The following is a 7,409-nucleotide window of genomic DNA, read 5'->3' on the forward strand; positions in this document are numbered from 1 at the left end:
ATGTTGTCTGCCTCTTGGTTCTGGCCCGCACCTCAGACTGTTGCTGTTGTCCAAATGAATGCACCTTGTGCTTTAGCTTTAGGCACCATCCAGAGTTCCTGCTTGGCTACTACTGAATGTGTCCCGTCCTGCAGCCTTAAGTACCATCCATCGTTCCTTCTTGGAACACTCCGACCGGTTTCGCCATCTTGCGGCTCATCAGGGAGCTACAAACAAACAGACCAAGTCCTTAGTGCGTCACTTGCAAAGGTTAGGTTTTAAAATGGTGGGCAGAGGGGGGAAACGCCCTCCCTATGTTGTCTGCCTCTTGGTTCTGGCCCGCACCTCAGACTGTTGCTGTTGTCCAAATGAATGCACCTTGTGCTTTAGCTTTAGGCACCATCCAGAGTTCCTGCTTGGCTACTACTGAATGTGTCCCGTCCTGCAGCCTTAAGTACCATCCATCGTTCCTTCTTGGAACACTCCGACCGGTTTCGCCATCTTGCGGCTCATCAGGGAGCTACAAACAAACAGACCAAGTCCTTAGTGCGTCACTTGCAAAGGTTAGGTTTTAAAATGGTGGGCAGAGGGGGGAAACGCCCTCCCTATGTTGTCTGCCTCTTGGTTCTGGCCCGCACCTCAGACTGTTGCTGTTGTCCAAATGAATGCACCTTGTGCTTTAGCTTTAGGCACCATCCAGAGTTCCTGCTTGGCTACTACTGAATGTGTCCCGTCCTGCAGCCTTAAGTACCATCCATCGTTCCTTCTTGGAACACTCCGACCGGTTTCGCCATCTTGCGGCTCATCAGGGAGCTACAAACAAACAGACCAAGTCCTTAGTGCGTCACTTGCAAAGGTTAGGTTTTAAAATGGTGGGCAGAGGGGGGAAACGCCCTCCCTATGTTGTCTGCCTCTTGGTTCTGGCCCGCACCTCAGACTGTTGCTGTTGTCCAAATGAATGCACCTTGTGCTTTAGCTTTAGGCACCATCCAGAGTTCCTGCTTGGCTACTACTGAATGTGTCCCGTCCTGCAGCCTTAAGTACCATCCATCGTTCCTTCTTGGAACACTCCGACCGGTTTCGCCATCTTGCGGCTCATCAGGGAGCTACAAACAAACAGACCAAGTCCTTAGTGCGTCACTTGCAAAGGTTAGGTTTTAAAATGGTGGGCAGAGGGGGGAAACGCCCTCCCTATGTTGTCTGCCTCTTGGTTCTGGCCCGCACCTCAGACTGTTGCTGTTGTCCAAATGAATGCACCTTGTGCTTTAGCTTTAGGCACCATCCAGAGTTCCTGCTTGGCTACTACTGAATGTGTCCCGTCCTGCAGCCTTAAGTACCATCCATCGTTCCTTCTTGGAACACTCCGACCGGTTTCGCCATCTTGCGGCTCATCAGGGAGCTACAAACAAACAGACCAAGTCCTTAGTGCGTCACTTGCAAAGGTTAGGTTTTAAAATGGTGGGCAGAGGGGGGAAACGCCCTCCCTATGTTGTCTGCCTCTTGGTTCTGGCCCGCACCTCAGACTGTTGCTGTTGTCCAAATGAATGCACCTTGTGCTTTAGCTTTAGGCACCATCCAGAGTTCCTGCTTGGCTACTACTGAATGTGTCCCGTCCTGCAGCCTTAAGTACCATCCATCGTTCCTTCTTGGAACACTCCGACCGGTTTCGCCATCTTGCGGCTCATCAGGGAGCTACAAACAAACAGACCAAGTCCTTAGTGCGTCACTTGCAAAGGTTAGGTTTTAAAATGGTGGGCAGAGGGGGGAAACGCCCTCCCTATGTTGTCTGCCTCTTGGTTCTGGCCCGCACCTCAGACTGTTGCTGTTGTCCAAATGAATGCACCTTGTGCTTTAGCTTTAGGCACCATCCAGAGTTCCTGCTTGGCTACTACTGAATGTGTCCCGTCCTGCAGCCTTAAGTACCATCCATCGTTCCTTCTTGGAACACTCCGACCGGTTTCGCCATCTTGCGGCTCATCAGGGAGCTACAAACAAACAGACCAAGTCCTTAGTGCGTCACTTGCAAAGGTTAGGTTTTAAAATGGTGGGCAGAGGGGGGAAACGCCCTCCCTATGTTGTCTGCCTCTTGGTTCTGGCCCGCACCTCAGACTGTTGCTGTTGTCCAAATGAATGCACCTTGTGCTTTAGCTTTAGGCACCATCCAGAGTTCCTGCTTGGCTACTACTGAATGTGTCCCGTCCTGCAGCCTTAAGTACCATCCATCGTTCCTTCTTGGAACACTCCGACCGGTTTCGCCATCTTGCGGCTCATCAGGGAGCTACAAACAAACAGACCAAGTCCTTAGTGCGTCACTTGCAAAGGTTAGGTTTTAAAATGGTGGGCAGAGGGGGGAAACGCCCTCCCTATGTTGTCTGCCTCTTGGTTCTGGCCCGCACCTCAGACTGTTGCTGTTGTCCAAATGAATGCACCTTGTGCTTTAGCTTTAGGCACCATCCAGAGTTCCTGCTTGGCTACTACTGAATGTGTCCCGTCCTGCAGCCTTAAGTACCATCCATCGTTCCTTCTTGGAACACTCCGACCGGTTTCGCCATCTTGCGGCTCATCAGGGAGCTACAAACAAACAGACCAAGTCCTTAGTGCGTCACTTGCAAAGGTTAGGTTTTAAAATGGTGGGCAGAGGGGGGAAACGCCCTCCCTATGTTGTCTGCCTCTTGGTTCTGGCCCGCACCTCAGACTGTTGCTGTTGTCCAAATGAATGCACCTTGTGCTTTAGCTTTAGGCACCATCCAGAGTTCCTGCTTGGCTACTACTGAATGTGTCCCGTCCTGCAGCCTTAAGTACCATCCATCGTTCCTTCTTGGAACACTCCGACCGGTTTCGCCATCTTGCGGCTCATCAGGGAGCTACAAACAAACAGACCAAGTCCTTAGTGCGTCACTTGCAAAGGTTAGGTTTTAAAATGGTGGGCAGAGGGGGGAAACGCCCTGCATTAGGGTTAGGGTTAGGGTTAGGGTTAGGGTTAGGGTTAGGGTTAACCTTGTGCTTTAGCTTTAGGCACCATCCAGAGTTCCTGCTTGGCTACTACTGAATGTGTCCCGTCCTCCAGCCTTAAGTACCATCCATCGTTCCTTCTTGGAACACTCCGACCGGTTTCGCCATCTTGCGGCTCATCAGGGAGCTATAAACAAACAGACCAAGTCCTTAGTGCGTCACTTGCAAAAGTTAGGTTTTAAAATGGTGGGCAGAGGGGGGAAACGCCCTCCCTATGTTGTCTGCCTCTTGGTTCTGGCCCGCACCTCAGACTGTTGCTGTTGTCCAAATGAATGCACCTTGTGCTTTAGCTTTAGGCACCATCCAGAGTTCCTGCTTGGCTACTACTGAATGTGTCCCGTCCTCCAGCCTTAAGTACCATCCATCGTTCCTTCTTGGAACACTCCGACCGGTTTCGCCATCTTGCGGCTCATCAGGGAGCTATAAACAAACAGACCAAGTCCTTAGTGCGTCACTTGCAAAAGTTAGGTTTTAAAATGGTGGGCAGAGGGGGGAAACGCCCTCCCTATGTTGTCTGCCTCTTGGTTCTGGCCCGCACCTCAGACTGTTGCTGTTGTCCAAATGAATGCACCTTGTGCTTTAGCTTTAGGCACCATCCAGAGTTCCTGCTTGGCTACTACTGAATGTGTCCCGTCCTCCAGCCTTAAGTACCATCCATCGTTCCTTCTTGGAACACTCCGACCGGTTTCGCCATCTTGCGGCTCATCAGGGAGCTATAAACAAACAGACCAAGTCCTTAGTGCGTCACTTGCAAAAGTTAGGTTTTAAAATGGTGGGCAGAGGGGGGAAACGCCCTCCCTATGTTGTCTGCCTCTTGGTTCTGGCCCGCACCTCAGACTGTTGCTGTTGTCCAAATGAATGCACCTTGTGCTTTAGCTTTAGGCACCATCCAGAGTTCCTGCTTGGCTACTACTGAATGTGTCCCGTCCTCCAGCCTTAAGTACCATCCATCGTTCCTTCTTGGAACACTCCGACCGGTTTCGCCATCTTGCGGCTCATCAGGGAGCTATAAACAAACAGACCAAGTCCTTAGTGCGTCACTTGCAAAAGTTAGGTTTTAAAATGGTGGGCAGAGGGGGGAAACGCCCTCCCTATGTTGTCTGCCTCTTGGTTCTGGCCCGCACCTCAGACTGTTGCTGTTGTCCAAATGAATGCACCTTGTGCTTTAGCTTTAGGCACCATCCAGAGTTCCTGCTTGGCTACTACTGAATGTGTCCCGTCCTCCAGCCTTAAGTACCATCCATCGTTCCTTCTTGGAACACTCCGACCGGTTTCGCCATCTTGCGGCTCATCAGGGAGCTATAAACAAACAGACCAAGTCCTTAGTGCGTCACTTGCAAAAGTTAGGTTTTAAAATGGTGGGCAGAGGGGGGAAACGCCCTCCCTATGTTGTCTGCCTCTTGGTTCTGGCCCGCACCTCAGACTGTTGCTGTTGTCCAAATGAATGCACCTTGTGCTTTAGCTTTAGGCACCATCCAGAGTTCCTGCTTGGCTACTACTGAATGTGTCCCGTCCTCCAGCCTTAAGTACCATCCATCGTTCCTTCTTGGAACACTCCGACCGGTTTCGCCATCTTGCGGCTCATCAGGGAGCTATAAACAAACAGACCAAGTCCTTAGTGCGTCACTTGCAAAAGTTAGGTTTTAAAATGGTGGGCAGAGGGGGGAAACGCCCTCCCTATGTTGTCTGCCTCTTGGTTCTGGCCCGCACCTCAGACTGTTGCTGTTGTCCAAATGAATGCACCTTGTGCTTTAGCTTTAGGCACCATCCAGAGTTCCTGCTTGGCTACTACTGAATGTGTCCCGTCCTCCAGCCTTAAGTACCATCCATCGTTCCTTCTTGGAACACTCCGACCGGTTTCGCCATCTTGCGGCTCATCAGGGAGCTATAAACAAACAGACCAAGTCCTTAGTGCGTCACTTGCAAAAGTTAGGTTTTAAAATGGTGGGCTGCATTAGGGTTAGGGTTAGGGTTAGGGTTAGGGTTAGGGTTAGGGTTAGGGTTAGGGTTAGGGTTAGGGTTAGGGTTAGGGTTAGGGTTAGGGTTAGGGTTAGGGTTAGGGTTAGGGTTAGTGCATTAGGGTTAGGGTTAGGGTTAGGGTTAGGGTTAGGGTTAGGGTTAGGGTTAGGGTTAGGGTTAGGGTTAGGGTTAGGGTTAGGGTTAGGGTTAGGGTTAGGGTTAGGGTTAGGGTTAGGGTTAGGGTTAGGGTTAGGGTTAGGGTTAGGGTTAGGGTTAGGGTTAGGGTTAGGGTTAGGGTTAGGGTTAGGGTTAGGGTTAGGGTTAGGGTTAGGGTTAGGGTTAGGGTTAGGGTTAGGGTTAGGGTTAGGGTTAGGTTTTAAAATGGTGGGCAGAGGGGGGAAACGCCCTCCCTATGTTGTCTGCCTCTTGGTTCTGGCCCGCACCTCAGACTGTTGCTGTTGTCCAAATGAATGCACCTTGTGCTTTAGCTTTAGGCACCATCCAGAGTTCCTGCTTGGCTACTACTGAATGTGTCCCGTCCTGCAGCCTTAAGTACCATCCATCGTTCCTTCTTGGAACACTCCGACCGGTTTCGCCATCTTGCGGCTCATCAGGGAGCTACAAACAAACAGACCAAGTCCTTAGTGCGTCACTTGCAAAGGTTAGGTTTTAAAATGGTGGGCAGAGGGGGGAAACGCCCTCCCTATGTTGTCTGCCTCTTGGTTCTGGCCCGCACCTCAGACTGTTGCTGTTGTCCAAATGAATGCACCTTGTGCTTTAGCTTTAGGCACCATCCAGAGTTCCTGCTTGGCTACTACTGAATGTGTCCCGTCCTGCAGCCTTAAGTACCATCCATCGTTCCTTCTTGGAACACTCCGACCGGTTTCGCCATCTTGCGGCTCATCAGGGAGCTACAAACAAACAGACCAAGTCCTTAGTGCGTCACTTGCAAAGGTTAGGTTTTAAAATGGTGGGCAGAGGGGGGAAACGCCCTCCCTATGTTGTCTGCCTCTTGGTTCTGGCCCGCACCTCAGACTGTTGCTGTTGTCCAAATGAATGCACCTTGTGCTTTAGCTTTAGGCACCATCCAGAGTTCCTGCTTGGCTACTACTGAATGTGTCCCGTCCTGCAGCCTTAAGTACCATCCATCGTTCCTTCTTGGAACACTCCGACCGGTTTCGCCATCTTGCGGCTCATCAGGGAGCTACAAACAAACAGACCAAGTCCTTAGTGCGTCACTTGCAAAGGTTAGGTTTTAAAATGGTGGGCAGAGGGGGGAAACGCCCTCCCTATGTTGTCTGCCTCTTGGTTCTGGCCCGCACCTCAGACTGTTGCTGTTGTCCAAATGAATGCACCTTGTGCTTTAGCTTTAGGCACCATCCAGAGTTCCTGCTTGGCTACTACTGAATGTGTCCCGTCCTGCAGCCTTAAGTACCATCCATCGTTCCTTCTTGGAACACTCCGACCGGTTTCGCCATCTTGCGGCTCATCAGGGAGCTACAAACAAACAGACCAAGTCCTTAGTGCGTCACTTGCAAAGGTTAGGTTTTAAAATGGTGGGCAGAGGGGGGAAACGCCCTCCCTATGTTGTCTGCCTCTTGGTTCTGGCCCGCACCTCAGACTGTTGCTGTTGTCCAAATGAATGCACCTTGTGCTTTAGCTTTAGGCACCATCCAGAGTTCCTGCTTGGCTACTACTGAATGTGTCCCGTCCTGCAGCCTTAAGTACCATCCATCGTTCCTTCTTGGAACACTCCGACCGGTTTCGCCATCTTGCGGCTCATCAGGGAGCTACAAACAAACAGACCAAGTCCTTAGTGCGTCACTTGCAAAGGTTAGGTTTTAAAATGGTGGGCAGAGGGGGGAAACGCCCTCCCTATGTTGTCTGCCTCTTGGTTCTGGCCCGCACCTCAGACTGTTGCTGTTGTCCAAATGAATGCACCTTGTGCTTTAGCTTTAGGCACCATCCAGAGTTCCTGCTTGGCTACTACTGAATGTGTCCCGTCCTGCAGCCTTAAGTACCATCCATCGTTCCTTCTTGGAACACTCCGACCGGTTTCGCCATCTTGCGGCTCATCAGGGAGCTACAAACAAACAGACCAAGTCCTTAGTGCGTCACTTGCAAAGGTTAGGTTTTAAAATGGTGGGCAGAGGGGGGAAACGCCCTCCCTATGTTGTCTGCCTCTTGGTTCTGGCCCGCACCTCAGACTGTTGCTGTTGTCCAAATGAATGCACCTTGTGCTTTAGCTTTAGGCACCATCCAGAGTTCCTGCTTGGCTACTACTGAATGTGTCCCGTCCTGCAGCCTTAAGTACCATCCATCGTTCCTTCTTGGAACACTCCGACCGGTTTCGCCATCTTGCGGCTCATCAGGGAGCTACAAACAAACAGACCAAGTCCTTAGTGCGTCACTTGCAAAGGTTAGGTTTTAAAATGGTGGGCAGAGGGGGGAAACGCCCT

This window comes from Heptranchias perlo, unplaced genomic scaffold, assembly GCF_035084215.1.
Source record: "Heptranchias perlo isolate sHepPer1 unplaced genomic scaffold, sHepPer1.hap1 HAP1_SCAFFOLD_79, whole genome shotgun sequence".
Classification (NCBI taxonomy): Eukaryota; Metazoa; Chordata; class Chondrichthyes; order Hexanchiformes; family Hexanchidae; genus Heptranchias; species Heptranchias perlo.